The following is a 22,500-nucleotide window of genomic DNA, read 5'->3' on the forward strand; positions in this document are numbered from 1 at the left end:
GTGTGTGTACGTACACACACACACACACACACACACACACACACACACACACACACACAAAGGTTTGCAACAAGGCTAGTTCCAGAGCTAAGGGGAATGTCCTATGAAGAAAGGTTAAAGGAAATCGGTCTGACAACACTGGAGGACAGGAGGGTCAGGGGAGACATGATAACGACATACAAAATACTGCGTGCAATAGACAAGGTGGACAGACAGGATGTTCCAGAGATGGGATACAAACAAAGGGTAACAATTGGAAGCTGAAGACTCAGATGAGTCAAAGGGATGTTAGGAAGTATTTCTTCAGTCATAGAGTAGTTAGGAAGTGGAATAGTCTGGCAAGTGATGTAGTGGAGGCAGGAACTATACATAGTTTTAAGACGAGGTATGATAAAGCTCATGGAGCAGGGGGAGAGAGGACGTAGTAGCGGTCGGTGAAGAGGCGAGACCAGGAGCTGAATCTTGACCCCTGCAACCACAATTAGGTGAGTACATACACACACACACACACATTCACTCCCCCCGTCTCTCTCTCTCTCTCTCTCTCTCTCTCTCTCTCTCGGATAAATACTATGTAATAGATATGGATGAAAGCGAGAACAGGCTTCATGAATTGTATTGTGGTGTATTTGATGCAGTTCTAAACCCGTGTGGGTCATTCAACACTTGAAGATCATTTATTTTGTACGAAAATCTTCAACGTGGGAGACGCAAAAATCTGGGCTTTTTAAAAGCATGGGGCAGATAAACCCGCTCAGGGAGTTGTAAAAATAATTCGAGACATCACTAAAAACTTGTATGCTTTCAGTGAGTAGCTATATAATTAGCTTTTCTGTTATAAAACTTTGGTTAAAACAAAACGGAATTCTTAGTGTCTGAGAAATACGGATAAACTAGTTTAAAAAAAATGTGCTTCCACATGGTGACTGCTTGGTGAGGGCCCGGGCCGTGGGGGCGCTGACCCCCGGAACACCCGCTAGGTGTGGATCACAGAGTTGAAAGATATGAAATATTAACAAAACTGAAGCAACTAGAAATATGGTTGTTGGTAAACATGAGGAATATAACCACATACATCACACACAAAAAGATGCCAAATGTATGAAATTGTCATGGCACCATCAAGAGGAAAATCAAGAGGCATCAGTTGTAATGGCACCATAAACAAGGAAAACAAAGAGGCCACAGCTTCAAACTAACAGAAAAGTGGTGGAGAAATAACACTAGAAGGTGTATACATCTGAAAAAATTGTAGTAAACATCTAGAATGGTTGAGATGTATTAGTGCTACTATAACTATCAATACTAAATATATAACAAACTAAACATAAAAAATGTAATACTAGGTTCACGATCATAGTTCTTCACTTCTGTTCTGTTCCTGCAACTGCTAAAAGGTAATTATGAAAAAGGTATGATACATAGTAATTGCAAAATGGTATCGTAGATAGTAATTGCAAAAATGTATCGTAAATAGATGGTAATTATAAAAAAAAGTATCGTGAATAGATAGTAATTATAAAAAAAGTATCGTAAATAGTAATTGCAAAAAGGTATCGTAAATAGATGTTACTCCACCCAGCCCGTTTTCACTTAGCTCATTAAGACAGTGATTGAAGAGACGACAAGACGGATCTCTATCCTTTTAATTTTTTTAGGGAGGGGAGAAAAATAATTGAAGCGATTAGTCGTAAACCGAAGAAAGGAGCACCATGAAGGAGATGTATTGTTCCAGGTGGTGTGATGAATAGTGAGTGATATTGTTCCAGGTGGTGTGATGAATAGTGAGTGATATTGTTCCAGGTGGTGTGATGAATAGTGAGTGATGGTATTGTTCCAGGTGGTGTGATGAATAGTGAGTGATATTGTTCCAGGTGGTGTGATGAATAGTGAGTGATGGTATTGTTCCAGGTGGTGTGATGAATAGTGAGTGATATTGTTCCAGGTGGTGTGATGAATAGTGAGTGATGGTATTGTTCCAGGTGGTGTGATGAATAGTGAGTGATGGTATTGGTCCAGGTGGTGTGATGAATAGTGAGTGATGGTATTGTTCCAGGTGGTGTGATGAATAGTAAGTGATGATATTGGTCCAGGTGGTGTGATGAATAGTGAGTCATGGTATTGTTCCAGGTGATGTGATGAATAGTAAGTGATGATATTGGTCCAGGTGGTGTGATGAATAGTGAGTGATGGTATTGTTCCAGGTGGTGTGATAGTGATAGTATGGATCCAGGCGTGATGAATAGTGAGTGATGGTATTGTTCCAGGTGGTGTGATAGTGATAGTATGGATCCAGGCGTGATGAATAGTGAGTGATGGTATTGGTCCAGGTGGTGGTGTGATGAATAGTGAGTAATAGTATTGATCCAGGAGGTGTGATAGAGTGATGGTATTGGTCCAGGTGGTGTGTTGAATAATGAAGGTATTGTGATGTGGCTTGACTAGAGTCCATCGTGGTGTGATGTTATGACTTATTTTTACTGTTTTGTTGGTCTCATTGGAGTTAAATTGTATAATATATATATATATATATATATATATATATATATATATATATATATATATATATATATATATATGTGTGTGTGTGTATAGATGGTGTAGAGACATGGATGTGTTTACCTAACTTATTGTGAGAATGTTGTATAGTGTTCCAGTTTTTGGGTTTTTTGTAACATTCGGTTGGCTGACATATTCTGTTTTATTTAGTTATAAACTTCTAATTGCTGTAGAGTGCGAGTCCTCTAGTTTATTCATATCTCTATAAATATTCTTTAACGTGGTACCCAGGTGTGTATCATGACGCAGGTGTGGCGGGTCGCCGTGGTTCCTATCATGCTGACTGATGTGTTTTTCCATCTTGTCTGTGTCCCAGAATATTTTCTGCTGATCGGGTTGCTTCTGGTTGTATCCTCTTTCAGAGACGTGAGTTTAGTTCGTCCAGAGTTTCTAAATTGCTTTTGTTCCTCAGTTCAGATACCAGCCTGGAGGTGAATGTCTTGTTTATCATGTTTGTTTTTCTTATATTGGGTAGTTGGGACTCAGCGCTGGAGTTCATTTACAGTGCGACAGGATTACTGATGTTTAATCTCATTAACACGTAAGATGACAGGTAAATTTTACAAACTTACTTATTTCACGATTATCATAACTTTTATACTATTATCATTACTTTCCTGTGTTTATTCTTCTTATTCCTGTTAGATCTTCATTTAACCTGGGTAGTTATGTAAGCTTTACAGAAATTAGTAAGCTTATGGTGTTACTGCACTGTTCCTTGTATGAAAGTTTAATTATAAATATGAATTAAAAAAATACAATACTTCAGATATAAACCACATACGTATTGAAAAACACAACGTATTTGATTGTGCAGTGTATACCATAGAAAAGAGTTTACACAAAGTTCGGGTTGATTCTAATTTTCGCTAGAGCTCATGTATTCTAAGCACAACTATAAGTTAGTCATTGATAGTGTTGATTTATGATTGAGCACTGACTGCCGGGGTAGGCGGATTATTAGTGACTGACGTATTTTTCCTAACAGTGCTTTCTCCCATAACTTGTGAAGGCCTCTCCTGATTAGCTATGTCATCTGTTGTCTGTAACCATTTCGCTTTTGTGAGTTTGAAATTTCCCAACACCTTTGGGTGAGGAAGAGCATCATATCTTGAGGGAGTTTGTCTCGAGGTTGACCTTTTGTGTATTCTATCAACCATCATTATTATGAACTCGTAATCATGTTTACTTTATGATTACTTCGCTTTTCCTACCTCGTATTCCCTCTCCTACGGAGTTTCCATACCGGGTAGTTTATCATTTCTATGTCAGATTCACTTAGGGACAGTATTAGCTCAGTCTCGCTGGTTCATTAATCCCAATCATCTTTGTTGATTCCTTGACAGGTTGGCTCAGAAAGTTTCCCAATGCTATTTCTATTATTTTTGCTCTCGGTTTATGGGCTTAAATTATTTCGTTATTAGTAAGACCAGATTCCCTCTGCCTTCTCCCTTTCCTTCCCTGTTGGAAAAAATAAGATGTCAGTTCTCTTATAATGGATCTGTGATCAATACTTGGTCGAAGTATTTTCTTATTCTTTGAAATCAATACATTTGTTTGATAATCCATCTTGTGTGTGTGGTTGCGCGCGTTCGTTTGTTTTGTGTTTATGTTGGCTATATATAAGAAGCACCCTTCAAACGGCCTATTCACGTCCTAACCCACTTGTCCTAAGCTGTCTTCACCCGCATGCCCCCGCTCTTACCCTAGTTAAATTTCCCTACCTCCATGTCCCTACCATTGCCCAAGTTACATTCCCCTACCTACATCCGCTTAACATTTTAGTTCTGCCTACTGCATTCTCGCTTTAATGCAAGGCGGGGTAGGCGAGTGTAGCGAGCGTGGGACTCAACGTCTCTCAGTGTATTGTGTAGGGTGGAGGGGTGGTCAGGATTTTCTCCGCAGAAACAAGAGGATGAAAATACGAAAGCTGCTTCCAGGAGGAAAAGCTGCCGGGGGAAAAATGCATGAACGTAAAAATGGATTGACACATGTAGGTAAATGCGCAGATGGCAAAAAGTTTTTATGTATAAATAATTAGATTAAGCTATTACAAAAGGAGTCATTAACATTTGTATGTAGTTAGACTCAAATAATATGCAAAACACAGATTAAAAGATTGGTTATTGAGATTTTTTTTATAAGTAAAATTGCATGGGTTTGGGAAGGTAGATACTCAAATTATGTAATATTCAGGTGACTTAAAGGTACAGATAATATTCCTTCTAGCAACGTTGGCTGGAGATATTCCTCTTGGTCACTGAGGCTACACACATCCCCTTTTAGTCACTAAGGTGGCAGATATAGCTTAGTCACTGAAGCTGCATGTATCCCCCTTAACTAGACACTGCAGATGTCTTAGTCACTGACGATGCATCATACATTTATTTATGTGTAGGTGAACATGCGCTATTAAGATGTATGGTATACTTACTGTATTAAATTCTGCTGATAGTTCAAAATGTTGGTAACAGGTTGATCCTAAATTTATATTGTAATACTTCGTAGGCTCTAAATATTGTTCCAGATATATCTTCAGGCTGGCAAGCTTACAGTATTAAAAATTGTATACGTATGACTTTTGAATTTTGACCGAAGTTAAAGGTTTCGCGGATCTTAAATTTAAATTAACTTGACGGGTGATATAGTAAGCGAAGTGATATGAGTGATTACTGATGCTAGAAGTTGAAACAAGTGCAAATATTAGCGATGTAGTGTATTTTGTGTGTAACTGGTAACACTGTTATGGAGGAGGTTGGTGATAATCAGGGTGTAGCCACTCAGGGTGTGGTCACAGTCATGGAGGAGGCTGATGTCATACAGTGTATAGCCAAAGTGGGTCATGAAGGAGGTTGGTAACACACAAGTTGTGGTCATTCGTATAGGAGGTTAGTGTCGTGCTATGTATGGCCACAGTGGGTCATGAAGGAAGCTAGTAGCACACGGGATTGTGGGACTCGACAGTTTGCTGAATCACAACAAACACAGATTGGAAATGAAACTTTGATTACTCTTTTTATTTCCAGTTTGTAAGCATATGATTTATTCTAGTCACTTATATTTATCTCTTAGTAAATCACCAGTGTGAAAGGCGTCAACATGGAGCACCAGTTCATATGAGGGCTTGAGACTGGAGCCTCAATTAACTTTTTACGTGTGAGTGGTGAGGTCATTTAGCTGACTAGACCAGGAAATCAGAAGATCAAACACATCAATCTTGCACTCAACTCTGCAGTATTCTAGCCCTCTGATGTATTTTTCCCCCCTCTGTTTTAGACGTTCGCCTCTACTCAGTATTCAGACCTCAGTGCTTGGTGGTCACTGGTCACAGGAGAGCCTATGTATTGGATATCAACTTGGTCTAATTCATTTAGGGATAGTACAAGGACCAATCTGACTGTTTCATATTCACTTTTTACTTCTAGGTTTCTCGACATGTTTGTTGGCCCGTTCGTTGTTAATGGCTTTGTTCAGTGCAGGAAAGATGTCAGGGCTGGAAAATGTAAAGTTGTCTTTTACTACCCACATGAGCTAATATTGTATTTAAACTACTGGAAACGCCTTAGTGTACTTGGAATATTCCCTGGAGTCAATATACTGTAATGGCCTGGTACCAAAACTACACACTAACAACATACTGGAGTGAGAGATGCAAGAGAGACTTTAAGGTACAACTAGTGAAAAGCTGAAACGCAATAGACATAATAAGAGGACACTGTCATTAACACCCATGACCCAAGACTGAAGTCTTCAACCTGGTACCCCTTCAGTCACCTCTCTCTCTCCTTCACATTCACTCGCCTCCCTGATGCACCACGGGACCCGGTGTAAGGCCGGACCGCGGGGACGATGACCCCCAACCCTCTCTAGGTATACTCCAGGTAGGTATACTCCCTCTTTCCCTTAACATTCACTCACGTTTCCCCTCACATTCACACACCTTCCTTCCCTTCACATTCACACACCTTCCTCCCCTTCACCAAATACCTCCACTATGCCTTCACCAAACACCACTGTACCTTCACCAAACACCTTCACTATATTTGGGTGTAATGTGATGTTTCTTTATGGTATGACTAGGATTGTGTTTCGTAATGTGTAATGTGCTCTCTACGTTAGTCTAGAGCAAACTTGCACTGAGCCACTTCGTTTCCACCAGGTTTATAGTTAAAGCCTCATAAAAGCTGGTAACCTGGTTTGGAATTGCAGCCAAACTTTTCTTCCCATAATATACATCATGAATTTGTAAGTCTGTATCACCACATTGACTTTCTCCTCGTGTGTTAGGTGTGTTAGGTGTGTGTGTGTGTGTGTGTGTTAGGTGTGTGTGTGTGTTAGGTGTGTGTGTGTGTTAGGTGTGTGTGTGTGTTAGGTGTGTGTGTGTGTTAGGTGTGTGTGTGTGTTAGGTGTGTGTGTGTTAGGTGTGTGTGTGTGTGAGAGAGACAGACACAGACACAGACACAGACACAGACACAGACACAGACACAGACACAGACACAGACACAGACACAGACACAGACACAGACACAGACACAGACACACACACACACACACACACACACACACACACACACACACACACACACACACACACACACACACGTAATTATTGTTGCATTCCAAAAAGCAGTTATTCACAATCGCTATATTAAATCACCACTGGACATTGAAGATTAAAACTGGCGAGGCATTACATGTAAATCCTTCATCGGATGTAATATACAAGCTTGGAAATGTCACGTAAGAGCTGCCCGCTGGTCGAGTCATAGAGCATTGAAATAGAGAAGCAGTTACTCTGAAACCACCTTCCTACTTCCCCTATCCTACCCTACACACGTTTCACGCTGTCAAAACCCTTAGTTCTCTTCACCTCTGTGGGCTATCGTAGGTAAACTGCAGACAGCCGTTTCTTTAGCCGAAGTGTTTAGTGGGAAGCCGGGGGGGGGGGGGGGAAGAAGGCAGAAACGATCACGTTATAAGCCTTACGTTTCTTTGTTCCACCGTTGCCGAGGTACGTTGTTGCTGTGGTGACTTGACGCAGCCATTGCTCCCCGTTGCTTTGGTGACTCAGCCGCTGCTGCTTGCTGCTATGTTGGTTTACTCAACCACTGTTCCCTGTTGCTGTGGTGACTCAACCACTGTTCCCTGTTGCTGTGGTGACTCAACCACTGTTCCTTGTTGCTGTGGTGACTCAACCACTGTTCCCTGTTGCTGTGGTGACTCAACCACTGTTCCCTGTTGCTGTGGTGACTCAACCACTGTTCCCTGTTGCTGTGGTGACTCAACCACTGTTCCCTGTTGCTGTGGTGACTCAACCACTGTTCCCTGTTGCTGTGGTGACTCAACCACTGTTCCCTGTTGCTGTGGTGACTCAACCACTGTTCCCTGTTGCTGTGGTGACTCAACCACTGTTCCCTGTTGCTGTGGTGACTCAACCACTGTTCCCTGTTGCTGTGGTGACTCAACCACTGTTCCTTGTTGCTGTGGTGACTCAACCACTGTTCCCTGTTGCTGTGGTGACTCAACCACTGTTCCCTGTTGCTGTGGTGACTCAACCACTGTTCCCTGTTGCTGTGGTGACTCAACCACTGTTCCCTGTTGCTGTGCTCACCTATTTGTACTCGCCTAATTGTGGTTGCAGGGGTCGAGACTCAGCTCGTGACCCCGCCTCTTCACTGAGTGCTACTAGGTCCTTTCTCTCCCTGCTCCATGAGCATTATCATACCTCATCTTAAAGCTATGTATGGTTCCTGCCTCCACTGCCTCACTTGCTAGACTTCCTGACTACACTATGACTGAAGAAATACTTCTTAACATCCCTTTGACTCATCTGGGTCAACTACTGGTGACTCAACTAATGTTCCTTGCTGCTGTAGTGACTCATTCACTCTTCTTCGTTGCTGTAGTGACTCATTCACTCTTCTTCGTTGCTGTAGTGACTCATTCACTCTTCTTCGTTGCTGTAGTGACTCATTCACTCTTCTTCGTTGCTGTAGTGACTCATTCACTCTTCTTCGTTGCTGTAGTGACTCATTCACTCTTCTTCGTTGCTGTAGTGACTCATTCACTCTTCTTCGTTGCTGTAGTGACTCATTCACTCTTCTTCGTTGCTGTAGTGACTCATTCACTCTTCTTCGTTGCTGTAGTGACTCATTCACTCTTCTTCGTTGCTGTAGTGACTCATTCACTCTTCTTCGTTGCTGTAGTGACTCATTCACTCTTCTTCGTTGCTGTAGTGACTCATTCACTGTTCTTGCTGCTATTTTGACTTGACTACGTGATCACTCTTGCTGTAGCCGTACTTGACAGACTGCACAACTATTTAATACATCGAGATGAAGAATGAGACACTTGTGCAACGTTTGGGAATCTTTATTGAGGAAACGTTTCGCCACACAAAGGTTTCATCAGTCCAGTACAAAGAAGAACTGTAGAAAGAGAGTAGTAGTTTGAGGTAATCAGTCCCTCGGCTGATTGGACTAATGAAGCCACTGTATGGCGAAATATTTCTTCAGCACAAGCGTCTCATTCTTCATTCTAAAGCATTTAATACGTCATTTCTGTCTTGGTGAAATATTGTACACACTATAAATATTATTTTAAATAAAATGGTAACCTACGGTTTCGTTTTCTCGGAACCAAAAATAAAAAAAGTAAAAGTTTAATTGCATCTTTTGAAAGTTCTGTCTCTCTGGAGTAGTTTTAATTTTTCAGAATTGAAGACTGATCCTTGGGCCTTTGATGACTCTCGTCTCGTCATTGTAAATGGTGGTAGCATTCACAGGCGACCTTGTCAATATTCACTCTTACTTATGCTGATATATTCACCCTTAAATATTTAAAGATCTGGTAACTTGAACTTGGCCGTACATTTTGCTTCTTTCATTCTTGTTTACTAAGGTTGGTTTTGAGTAAAGAATGTAATTTACAATACCATAGCTGAAAGAAACACTTCACAATTAAATCTTAAATTGGAAACACACTGAACGACGTTTCGGTTCCTCCTGGATAATTTTGAAGTCGCGGTGGATTTGATAATGGACTGGAAAGGACCGACATGTTATTTGCCGTATTTTCAGGCATACAAGGAACAGGACAGAAGTATCAAAACAGTAAATCAGTAATCATGTTCAAGGGCTAATTACCCTCTTACTTTACGCTAAAGCGTAACCCAAAGCCTACCCTTGAGCATAAAGGCGCTGGCTGATTTTCCAGGACTGGGGGAAAAAAGGCGCTCCTTGTATGCTGGAAAATACAGTATTTAATATTTCGAATTGGTGAGCTGTGAATTTAGTGATGCATTGACGTGTAATTGAAAGTTCTTGTTCCGAGATAGTCTGTTACTAAAATGTCACCCCAGAGTCAGCCACTGTAGTTTGTGGTACTAAAACTTTCCTCTCCTTCCTAACACATACAGATCTGAACACACTTTACATACTGTTAAGAGCAGATATGATACACCTCAAGAATCCAGAAACCAGTAATGCCAGTTGATGAAAGATACGAAGTCGGAACCAAGATTCAACTCCCGTGAACAGATCGGTCATTACAAAGAGGTGAGTATATGTAATTAATTCTCGCACACAGTAATTGAATTAATTTGTTTGCTTGAACAAAAGTCTATCTACATTATACTTTGTTAAAAACCAGTTGATGGATGAATTGACTGTTAGAAAATCTTACGTTCAAGCATCAAGCAGCGTTGCTATAAAAACGAGAAATTGATAGACAGGATAACCAGAAACTTCATAAGAAATGCCAAGCGAGTGATGACTCTTGAAGTAGTCTGTCCCCTAGACTGAAATATTACTCCACACTAACAGCCTCTGATAAAGTAGGCGAAATCGCGGAATTAGAGAATGCACAGTGAGCCTTCACTGCCCATATCAATTTAGTCATCCACCTAAATTATTGGGAACGCTTCTCGTCTCTTCAATTATACTCCTGGAGCGTAGGCTGGAAAGAAGCCTCACAATTTACACCTGGAAAAGTTCTGGACGAATTGGTCCCAAATTTGCACATCGAAATCCCTCCCTACGAGAGCAAGAGGCTGGACAAACGGTGCAAAATACCCCAATGAAAACTAGGGATGCAATGAATACACTAAGAGATAAGTGTAAACGGATGAATAACTTTCAACACTAACTCCAGGCCAAATTCCTAGAATAATTCCATTATATTGCATTACCTATGCCTTCACGCTCATACACTTCACTCTCTACTTAATACAAGATTGCAGGTCCAAAGCCAAGACCATAGTCAAAACTGCCAACAGCGCCTCAACCCAGAATTCCAGATTCTCGATTCTCCCTGGAAGACTGACTACTAACTTCACATAGGTCCTTTCTAGAAGCAATATCCGCGTGGCTGTCATGTTCACGACTCCTGTCAGAGACTTCTCCAGGAAGAACGATCCCTATGACACACCCAGTTGTAAAGCAGGAGTATGCACCGTACTAGGCAGGGACTGCGACAAGATCTGCCTGGGAGAAACCTGCAAGAATCCTTCTACATGTGTTCAAGAACTCGTGTATGCGTGCAGCCGAGATTACATGAGCAACGATTGTGTCGTAAACAGATATAAAGAAACAAGATAAAATAATCTTAAAGAGCCTGACAGAGATATTCATCATTGTATTGAACCCCTCTTAATTGTTATTTCCAAAACCATACAATAAAGTATTGGCAAATATATCTCAACCGCGGTACACATAACTGCAGCAGGCTTCTCGGCTGCTATCTGACCTGACCATCTGCAGTAACTTGCATTCTTCATGTGCTGTCTCATTCTTCTGTAATATTTGGGGTGACTAAGGTCCCAGGACTGAAACATATCCAATGAAGACGTCGAAAGATAAGGCACTTGTGACCTTTCATCAAGAGATTATAACAATAGCTTTACAGCTTATAATGTTAAATTATTCTTGATAGTGGAGGCGGCGCTGCATGTAGGGAAAAATATGTATGTCTAGTTTTCGTTGGCTGTTGATGACTTTTCGTCCTTGTAGAAAATATGTTTAAAACAAAGGAATGATGCTGGTAGATAAAGGTAATTGCGAAGGTTATCATACCTGAAGATAATGTATTGTTGTAAGACCTTAAGAATAGAGGACAAATAGTATAAGCTGACTGGCCTGTACTGTTCGTCCATATATTTGTCCAACCTGGTAGATTGTTTTACTCTTCTTCAACTCGATTGCAGAAACGTTATTTTCCTACATATTTTTTAAATGTTAATAAATCCAATTTGATTTTTTTTATATCCTCGTCACCTTGTTTAATTTCCTTTATTTATACCTCCTTTATTTACACACACCTTCCACTTCTCATTTTTCGTCTTTCAAGGAAGTGTAGGTTGAAGGCTTACATTGTACGTGTGTGTGTGTGTGTGTGTGTGTGTGTATATATATATATATATATATATATATATATATATATATATATATATATATATATATATATATATATATATATATATATATATATATATATTATATATATATATATATATATATATATAATTTTTTTTTTCAACAAGTCGGCCGTCTCCCACCGAGGCAGGGTGACCCAAAAAGAAAGAAAATCCCCAAAAAAGAAAATACTTTCATCATCATTCAACACTTTCACCACGCTCACACATTATCACTGTTTTTGCAGAGGTGCTCAGAATACAACAGTTTAGAAGCATACGTATAAAGATACACAACATATCCCTCCAAACTGCCAATATCCCAAACCCCTCCTTTAAAGTGCAGGCATTGTACTTCCCATTTCCAGGACTCAAGTCCGACTATATGAAAATAACCGGTTTCCCTGAATCCCTTCACTAAATATTACCCTGCTCACACTCCAGCAGATCGTCAGGTCCCAAGTATCATTCGTCTCCATTCACTCCTATCTAACACGCTCATGCACGCTTGCTGGAAGTCCAAGCCCCTTGCCCACAAAACCTCCTTTACCCCCTCTTTCCAACCCTTTCGAGGACGACCCCTACCCCTCCTTCCTTCCCCTAGATTTATATGCTTTCCATGTCATTCTACTTTGATCCATTCTCTCTAAATGACCAAACCACCTCAACAACCCCTCTTCTGCCCTCTGACTAATGCTTTTATTAACTCCACACCTTCTCCTAATTTCCACACTCCGAATTTTCTGCATAATATTTACACCACACATTGCCCTTAAACAGGACATCTCCACTGCCTCCAACCGTCTCCTCGCTGCTGCATTTACCACCCAAGCTTCACATCCATATAAGAGTGTTGGTACTACTATACTTTCATACATTCCCTTCTTTGCCTCCATAGATAACGTTTTTTGACTCCACATATACCTCAACGCACCACTCACCTTTTTTCCCTCATCAATTCTATGATTAACCTCATCCTTCATAAACCCATCCGCCGACACGTCAACTCCCAAGTATCTGAAAACATTCACTTCTTCCATACTCCTCACCAATTTGATATCCAATTTTTCTTTATCTAAATCATTTGATACCCTCATCACCTTACTCTTTTCTATGTTCACTTTCAACTTTCTACCTTTACACACATTCTCAAACTCATCCACTAACCTTTGCAATTTTTCTTTAGAATCTCCCATAAGCACAGTATCATCAGCAAAAAGTAACTGTGTCAATTCCAATTTTGAATTTGATTCCCCATAATTTAACCCTACCCCTCTCCCGAACACCCTAGCATTTACTTTTTACAACCCCATCTATAAATATATTAAACAACCATGGTGACATTACACATCCCTGTCTAAGGTAGTAGGTTGGTCGACAGCAACCGCCCAGGGAGGTACTACCGTCCTGACAAGCGAGTGTAAAACGAAAGCCTGTAATTGTTTTACATGATGGTTGGATTGCTGGTGTCCTTTTTTCTTTCTCATGAACATGCAAGATTTCAGGTACGTCTTGCTACTTCTACTTACACTTAGGTCACACTACACATAACATGTACAAGCATATATATACATACCCCTCTGGGTTTTCTTCTGTTTTCTTTCTAGTTCTTAATATTGTTTATTTCCTCTTATCTCCATGGGGAAGTAGAACAGAATTCTTCCTCCGTAAGCCATGCGTGTTGAAAGAGGCGACTAAAATGCCGGGAGCAAGGGGCTAGTAACCCCTTCTCTTGTATAAATTACTAAATTTAAAAAGAGAAACTTTCGTTTTTCTTTTTGGGCCACCCTGCCCTGGTGGGGTGCGGCCTGTTTATTGAAATATATATATATATATATATATATATATATATATATATATATATATATATATATATATATATATATATATATATATATATATATATCCGTCCATCCATTCTGTAGTATGGTGACAAGAACTGAGCTTCATTATCTATGCGAGACCTTACTAATGGTGTATATAGTGTAACGTTTTAGTAAATATCCAAGTACTGTACATGTCTTGTATCGGACTTATCGGTACCTAGTACCATTTCTTACCCAGAATTAAAACAGTCAAGGAAGAAGTTGATTTTGCCATTGGCGTGACAACTATTTGGGCTGATATATATTGTAATATGACGGTGCATTCACTCTGAGGATGAGTGATGCTGCCCAGTAAATTATCCCCTTGCGACAAAATGTAATCTAGGGAGCGATGGGGTGATGGGGGTGGTTTGGCAAACTTCAGGTAGTCAGGTGGAGGGGGGGATAGTGAGGGGAGAAGGGAGAGAATGAGTGGTACATCAAAGGTGAAGTAGGCGTTGCGTATACTATTATAAGTTAAGAACCACGTACCTGTCAACCCCCTTCCTTTCCCCTTCCCTTCTATAGTCTAACTTCCCTTCCTCTCCCCTCCCCTCCCCTCCCCTCAGTGTCACTCCTTTACACCTTGGCATACTCTTGGCAATGCCCTGCTACTTTTTTCTTAAATCCTCTGTTTTTTTTTCTGGACTTCTTAAGCCTTAGGCTCATGTATCACAAACCTGCCCTCAAGAGGGCAGGTTTGTGTTACACGAGCGTTATTGTAACTTAGGCAGGTTTGTGTTACACGAGTGTTATTGTAACTTAGGCAGGTTTGTGTTACACGAGTGTTATTGTAACTTAGGCAGGTTTGTGTTACACGAGTGTTATTGTAACTTAGGCAGGTTTGTGTTACACGAGTGTTATTGTAACTTAGGCAGGTTTGGGATACATAGGGAGTGTACTAGAACCCCTAATAATGCCTTGTTATCTTTCAGCAACATTTTCGGACATTGAACAGAGAGGGAAGACAAGTTAACAAAAGAACGAGAATATTGTTTATCTCCCACTTCGTCTAATGTATGCAACTTGCTCACCACTCTGACAGAGAAAGTACTTCCTAACATTCCACATTCCATGGCTTAGTGTGTGTGGGTTTCTATTTGTCAGATGCATTTATCGATAGGTACTTGGCCTGTTTTGTGTGTGTGTGCTCGCCCACTCTATCCCTTCCCTTGCACCCTAATACTCAACCACTGCATTTGATTTTGTTCGTACTCTCGTTGAGAAGATAGATCAGAGAGGGGAATGAGGACTGGAGGGAGGGAGTTATTAGGGAGGGAGTGGGAGATAGGGGCAAACGGTAGGGTTGGGTGGGAGGGAAGTAGTGGTTTGAGGTGCGGGGAGGGGTGGGTGGGAGGGCTGGTCCTGCCCTAGCATGGTCTCTCCAGGTGAGGCAACTTCTCTCAGAGCAGGTGGTGGCATCCACAACCTCCAGTCAGCTTTATTTATTCTGCCGCCTTCATTTGTTTTTGCTGTGATTGCGAGCGCTTATGAAGCTTTATAAAGTGTCGTTTACACTCAGGTGTGTGTGAGGCGAGATGATACGAGAGGTGATGCGTGTGTGTGTGCATATGTGTGTTTGTGGATGTTTTGATATGTGTGTGTGTGTGTTTGTGTGAGCGTGCGCCGTGTGAGAGAGGCAAGAGAGGAAGTGGCGGTGGTGGTGGTTCATTCAGTTGTGACGCGAGGTGCCTCAGCGGCGGCGTGTGGCGGCGGTGGTGGTGGTGCGGTGGCCAGACACTGCCCCTAGGTGTGTGTGTGTGTGTGTGTGTGTGTGTGTGTGTGTGTGGGTGGGTGGGTGTAATGTTTGTGGTGTGGGGGTGTGTGTGCAGGAGGGGGTGTATGTATATGTATGTATGGGTATGAGGTGGTAGTGGTAGCGACGGCGGTCGCGTTGTTTCTGACGAGGCTCTATAGTGTAGGGGTGTGTTGATAGCCGTGGTGGTGGTGCTGCTGCTGGTGGGTGATGGTGACAGTGGTGGGATGTAGCAGCAGCAATGGTGGTGGCGGCAGCTGAGGTAGTGGTGATGGTTGTGGCAGTGGTGAGGTTGGTTGCAGTGGCCTCAGGTGAGATGACGGCAGCTGACCCAGCTGCTGTTGCCGCTGACGCTGCATCTCCTGCTGTCTTTAGTCCCTGCTTACCTTCCTCTCACTTCCTACCTGCTGCTGCTGCTGCTGCTGCTGCGGCGGCGGCGGCTGCAGCTGCTGCTGCTGCTCGTCCTCCAGTTCCCTCCCTCTCTCCCTCCCCCACACTACAGCCTCACCACGGCTTGTATCATCTCTACAGTGCCAAGAGCCAGAGGGCCAGTCCGGTGCCACAGTCATGGGATGACCATAGACATGACTACCTTGCATCGCTTCGTGAGTACCCTTGTCATCTTTACTCATCAACACACCCACATGACCAACATTTTTTGTGGTTCAATGATATACTTCAAAAACTTGTGAATTTTGTAATGATTAATTATAATATGCCTCGCGAGTGTTAGAAGTGACCACTGAAGCCTGGACTGATGGTTAGTATTTGGCGATATGTGAATAAAATTTGTGTGTGTGTGTGTGTGTGTGTGTGTGTGTGTGTGTGTGTGTGTGTGTGTGTGTGTGTGTGTGTTTTCATACGTGCGTGTACGCGCACCCGCGTGCACGCGGGGGTGACTGGCACACCTGTTTGAGTCAGGCTTAACTGCCTGTACCAAATAAATATCCAGTGAATAATTTCACATGCGCTGTACTTGTTTTAAATTTGCTTAAAATCCATTAAGGAAAATCATGTCGCTTCAGTAGGAGTAATATTATTTAATATTTTCTCGCTAAACGTATTACCGCTTTTCTGGAAATAAATTATAACAAGGGATTTGTTGGAGTTTAGGCAGGAATTTCCCCGTTATTAATCGCCTGTTTCATACCACTTGGGGCTTCAAAAACGGTTCCTATGTCTGTCCCTCATGAAGATTTTCTTGTTTAAGGGATTCCCGACAGTGATTGCGTTTGTTTGTTTTACCAATTTATTGCTTCAGCAGCAACATTATACTTGTGGTGTCCCGTATTGTGTGTGTGTGTGTGTGTGTATATATATATCCTAGGTAGTAGGTTGGTAGACAGCAGCTGCCCAGGGAGGTACTACCGTCCTGCCAAGTGAGTGTAAAACAGAAACCTGTAATTGTTTTACACGATAGTAGGATTGCTGGTGTTTTTTTTCTGTCTCATGAACATGCAAGATTTCAGGTACGTCTTGCTATTTCTACTTACACTTAGGTCACACTACACATACATGTACAAGCATATAGTATATACACACCCCTCTGTGTTTTCTTCTATTTTCTTACTAGTTCTTGTTCTTGTTTATTTCCTCTTACCTCCATGGGGAAGTGGACCAGAATTCTTCCTCCGTAAGCCATGCGTGTTGTAAGAGGCGACTAAAATGCCGGGAGCAAGGGGGTAGTAACCCATTCTCCTGTATATATTACTAAATGTAAAAGGAGAAACTTTCGTTTTTCCTTTTGGTCCACCCTGCCTCGGTGGGATGCGGCTGGTGTGTTGAAAGAAAGAAAAAAAATATATATATATATATATATATATATATATATATATTATTTTTATTATCACACCGGCCGATTCCCACCAAGGCAGGGTGGCCCGAAAAAGAAAAACTTTCACCATCATTCACTCCATCACTGTCTTGCCAGAAGGGTGCTTTACACTACAGTTTTTAAACTGCAACATTAACACCCCTCCTTCAGAGTGCAGGCACTGTACTTCCCATCTCCAGGACTCAAGTCCGGCCTGCCGGTTTCCCTGAATCCCTTCATAAATGTTACTTTGCTCACACTCCAACAGCACGTCAAGTATTAAAAACCATTTGTCTCCATTCACTCCTATCAAACACGCTCACGCATGCCTGCTGGAAGTCCAAGCCCCTCGCACACAAAACCTCCTTTACCCCCTCCCTCCAACCCTTCCTAGGCCGACCCCTACCCCGCCTTCCTTCCACTACAGACTGATACACTCTTGAAGTCATTCTGTTTCGCTCCATTCTCTCTACATGTCCGAACCACCTCAACAACCCTTCCTCAGCCCTCTGGACAACAGTTTTGGTAATCCCGCACCTCCTCCTAACTTCCAAACTACGAATTCTCTGCATTATATTCACACCACACATTGCCCTCAGACATGACATCTCCACTGCCTCCAGCCTTCTCCTCGCTGCAACATTCATCACCCACGCTTCACACCCATATAAGAGCGTTGGTAAAACTATACTCTCATACATTCCCCTCTTTGCCTCCAAGGACAAAGTTCTTTGTCTCCACAGACTCCTAAGTGCACCACTCACTCTTTTTCCCTCATCAATTCTATGATTCACCTCATCTTTCATAGACCCATCTGCTGACACGTCCACTCCCAAATATCTGAATACGTTCACCTCCTCCATACTCTCTCCCTCCAATCTGATATTCAATCTTTCATCACCTAATCTTTTTGTTATCCTCATAACCTTACTCTTTCCTGTATTCACCTTTAATTTTCTTCTTTTGCACACCCTACCAAATTCATCCACCAATCTCTGCAACTTCTCTTCAGAATCTCCCAAGAGCACAGTGTCATCAGCAAAGAGCAGCTGTGACAACTCCCACTTTGTGTGTGATTCTTTATCTTTTAACTCCACGCCTCTTGCCAAGACCCTCGCATTTACTTCTCTTACAACCCCATCTATAAATATATTAAACAACCACGGTGACATCACACATCCTTGTCTAAGGCCTACTTTTACTGGGAAAAAATTTCCCTCTTTCCTACATACTCTAACTTGAGCCTCACTATCCTCGTAAAAACTCTTCACTGCTTTCAGTAACCTACCTCCTACACCATACACTTGCAACATCTGCCACATTGCCCCCCTATCCACCCTGTCATACGCCTTTTCCAAATCCATAAATGCCACAAAGACCTCTTTAGCCTTATCTAAATACTGTTCACTTATATGTTTCACTGTAAACACCTGGTCCACACACCCCCTACCTTTCCTAAAGCCTCCTTGTTCATCTGCTATCCTATTCTCCGTCTTACTCTTAATTCTTTCAATTATAACTCTACCATACACTTTACCAGGTACACTCAACAGACTTATCCCCCTATAATTTTTGCACTCTCTTTTATCCCCTTTGCCTTTATACAAAGGAACTATGCATGCTCTCTGCCAATCCCTAGGTACCTTACCTTCTTCCATACATTTATTAAATAATTGCACCAACCACTCCAAAACTATATCCCCACCTGCTTTTAACATTTCTATCTTTATCCCATCAATCCCGGCTGCCTTACCCCCTTTCATTTTACCTACTGCCTCACGAACTTCCCCCACACTCACAACTGGCTCTTCCTCACTCCTACAAGATGTTATTCCTCCTTGCCCTATACACGAAAACACAGCTTCCCTATCTTCATCAACATTTAACAATTCCTCAAAATATTCCTTCCATCTTCCCAATACCTCTAACTCTCCATTTAATAACTCTCCTCTCCTATTTTTAACTGACAAATCCATTTGTTCTCTAGGCTTTCTTAACTTGTTAATCTCACTCCAAAACTTTTTCTTATTTTCAACAAAATTTGTTGATAACATCTCACCCACTCTCTCATTTGCTCTCTTTTTACATTGCTTCACCACTCTCTTAACTTCTCTCTTTTTCTCCATATACTCTTCCCTCCTTGCATCACTTCTACTTTGTAAAAACTTCTCATATGCTAACTTTTTCTCCCTTACTACTCTCTTTACATCATCATTCCACCAATCGCTCCTCTTCCCTCCTGCACCCACTTTCCTGTAACCACAAACTTCTGCTGAACACTCTAACACTACATTTTTAAACCTACCCCATACCTCTTCGACCCCATTGCCTATGCTCTCATTAGCCCATCTATCCTCCAATAGCTGTTTATATCTTACCCTAACTGCCTCCTCTTTTAGTTTATAAACCTTCACCTCTCTCTTCCCTGATGCTTCTATTCTCCTTGTATCCCATCTACCTTTTACTCTCAGTGTAGCTACAACTAGAAAGTGATCTGATATATCTGTGGCCCCTCTATAAACATGTACATCCTGAAGTCTACTCAACAGTCTTTTATCTACCAATACATAATCCAACAAACTACTGTCATTTCGCCCTACATCATATCGTGTATACTTATTTATCCTCTTTTTCTTAAAATATGTATTACCTATAACTAAACCCCTTTCTATACAAAGTTCAATCAAAGGGCTCCCATTATCATTTACACCTGGCACCCCAAACTTACCTACCACACCCTCTCTAAAAGTTTCTCCTACTTTAGCATTCAAGTCCCCTACCACAATTACTCTCTCACTTGGTTCAAAGGCTCCTATACATTCACTTAACATCTCCCAAAATCTCTCTCTCTCCTCTGCATTCCTCTCTTCTCCAGGTGCATACACGCTTATTATGACCCACTTCTCGCATCCAACCTTTACTTTAATCCACATAATTCTTGAATTTACACATTCATATTCTCTTTTCTCCTTCCATAACTGATCATTTAACATTACTGCTACCCCTTCCTTTGCTCTAACTCTCTCAGATACTCCAGATTTAATCCCATTTATTTCCCCCCACTGAAACTCTCCTACCCCCTTCAGCTTTGTTTCGCTTAGGGCCAGGACATCCAACTTCTTTTCATTCATAACATCAGCAATCATCTGTTTCTTGTCATCCGCACTACATCCACGCACATTTAAGCAACCCAGTTTTATAAAGTTTTTCTTCTTCTCTTTTTTAGTAATTGTATACAGGAGAAGGGGTTACTAGCCCATTGCTCCCGGCATTTTAGTCGCCTCATACGACACGCATGGCTTACGGAGGAAAGATTCTTTTCCACTTCCCCATGGACAATAGAAGAAATAAAAAAGAACAAGAGCTATTTAGAAAAAGGAGAAAAACCTAGATGTATGTATATATATATATGCATGTGCGTGTCTGTGAAGTGTGACCATATATATATATACATATATATATATATACATATATATATATATACATATATATATATATACATATATATATATATATATACATATATATATATATATATATATATATATAAAATGGATATAATGTCGTGCCGAATAGGTAAAAGTGGTTAATTAGCAAGAACTCGCTTAAAATTAAACCCTTACTAAAATTTTCTCGTATACATCTAAAGATATTTTTTCGTTTATCTTAATATAAAAATTAATGTTTACATTCCAAAAGAACCTTAGGAAATTTACCTAACCTTATTATAACAAGCTCAATTTAATTTAGCCTAATACAGCTAAATATATTTAATATAAGCGTTCAATAATTTAATAATAAACAAAAACAATGAAATATTTTTTTTTTCATTAGACTCAGAATGATTTTTGATAAAATATTGCTTAAACAAATTTTCGCTTGCCCTATTTGGCAACAAATGCGTTGCTGTTTAAGGCAAAATCGGAAGTTTTACTTATTCGGCACGATATTATATATATATATATATATATATATATATATATATATATATATATATATATATATATATATATATATATATATATATGTCGTGCCGGATAGGTAAAACTGGTCAATTAGCAAGAACTCGTTTAAAATTAAGTCATTTCTAAAATTTTCTCTTACACGTTTAAAGATATTTTTTTTTCATTAATGTTAATGTAAAAATTTATAATTTTGCACCACAAGAATCTTAGAAAACTTACCTGACCTTATTATAGCAAGAACCAATTTATTTTAGCCTAACCCAACTAAATATATTTTAGATTTGTTTATAATAATTTAATACTAAAACACAATGAAATATATTTTTTTTCGTTAGGTTCAGAATGATTTTGGCTAAATTATTGCATACACAAATTTTCGCTTGTCTTATATGGCAAGATGAGCGTTGCTATTTAAGCCAAGATCGCAAGTTCTGCCTATTCGGCACGACATATATATATATATATATATATATATATATATATATATATATATATATATATATATATATATATATATATATAATATATATAATATATAATAATAATACTCTTGCACCAGCGGAGCAAGTGGTATTGATCAATAACAACACTGCACTAGCCAAGGAGTCGAACCCACGCTGTTTTGGCCCGGCTCATGGTGAGAATAAACGCATGATGCTTTAGGCCACTAGACCACAATTGTGTGGTCTGGTGGTCTAAAGCGTCATGCGTTTTCTCTCATCAAGAGGCGGGCGGAAACAGCATGGGTTCGACTCCTTGGCTAGTGCAGTGTTGTTATTGATCAATACCACTTGCTCCACTGGTGCAAGATTATTATATATATATATATATATATATATATATATATATATATATATATATATATATATATATATATATATATATATATATATATACTGTATATATATAATTTCAAGATATTTTACCTGCATGTGTGTGCGTGCGTTTCCATGCATGTGGTGGCATTATTTTGATTAGTGTTGTTGACTTCCTGCCCTTTATGGCTCTGTAATTTCTTCTTACTAAATCCTTAACTAATGCCTTCTATTTGTACTGCTATTTCAATGAGTGACTTCGTTATTTTGTTCGTCTGGAACGTCTTTTGATGTTTCCAGCCATGCCCCGTCGTTCTG

At 40.4% G+C, this 22,500-nt stretch overlaps 2 protein-coding genes across 7 annotated transcripts in view; both read left to right on the forward strand.

Moving 5' to 3' along the window:
- The window catches only part of LOC128694641 (diacylglycerol kinase zeta), an 881,430-nt gene that overhangs the window by 680,137 nt on the left and 178,793 nt on the right, over positions 1-22,500 (forward strand). The window lies entirely within an intron of this gene.
- The window catches only part of LOC138854165 (eye-specific diacylglycerol kinase-like), a 174,883-nt gene continuing 168,005 nt past the window's right edge, over positions 15,623-22,500 (forward strand). Inside the window, exon 1 of the mRNA XM_070095633.1 lies at positions 15,623-16,194. The gene's annotated coding sequence lies outside the window, so the exon portion shown is untranslated. The remainder of the gene's footprint in view (positions 16,195-22,500) is intronic.

The sequence above is a fragment of the Cherax quadricarinatus genome, chromosome 51 (genome assembly GCF_038502225.1).
Source record: "Cherax quadricarinatus isolate ZL_2023a chromosome 51, ASM3850222v1, whole genome shotgun sequence".
In the NCBI taxonomy this organism is placed as follows: Eukaryota; Metazoa; Arthropoda; class Malacostraca; order Decapoda; family Parastacidae; genus Cherax; species Cherax quadricarinatus.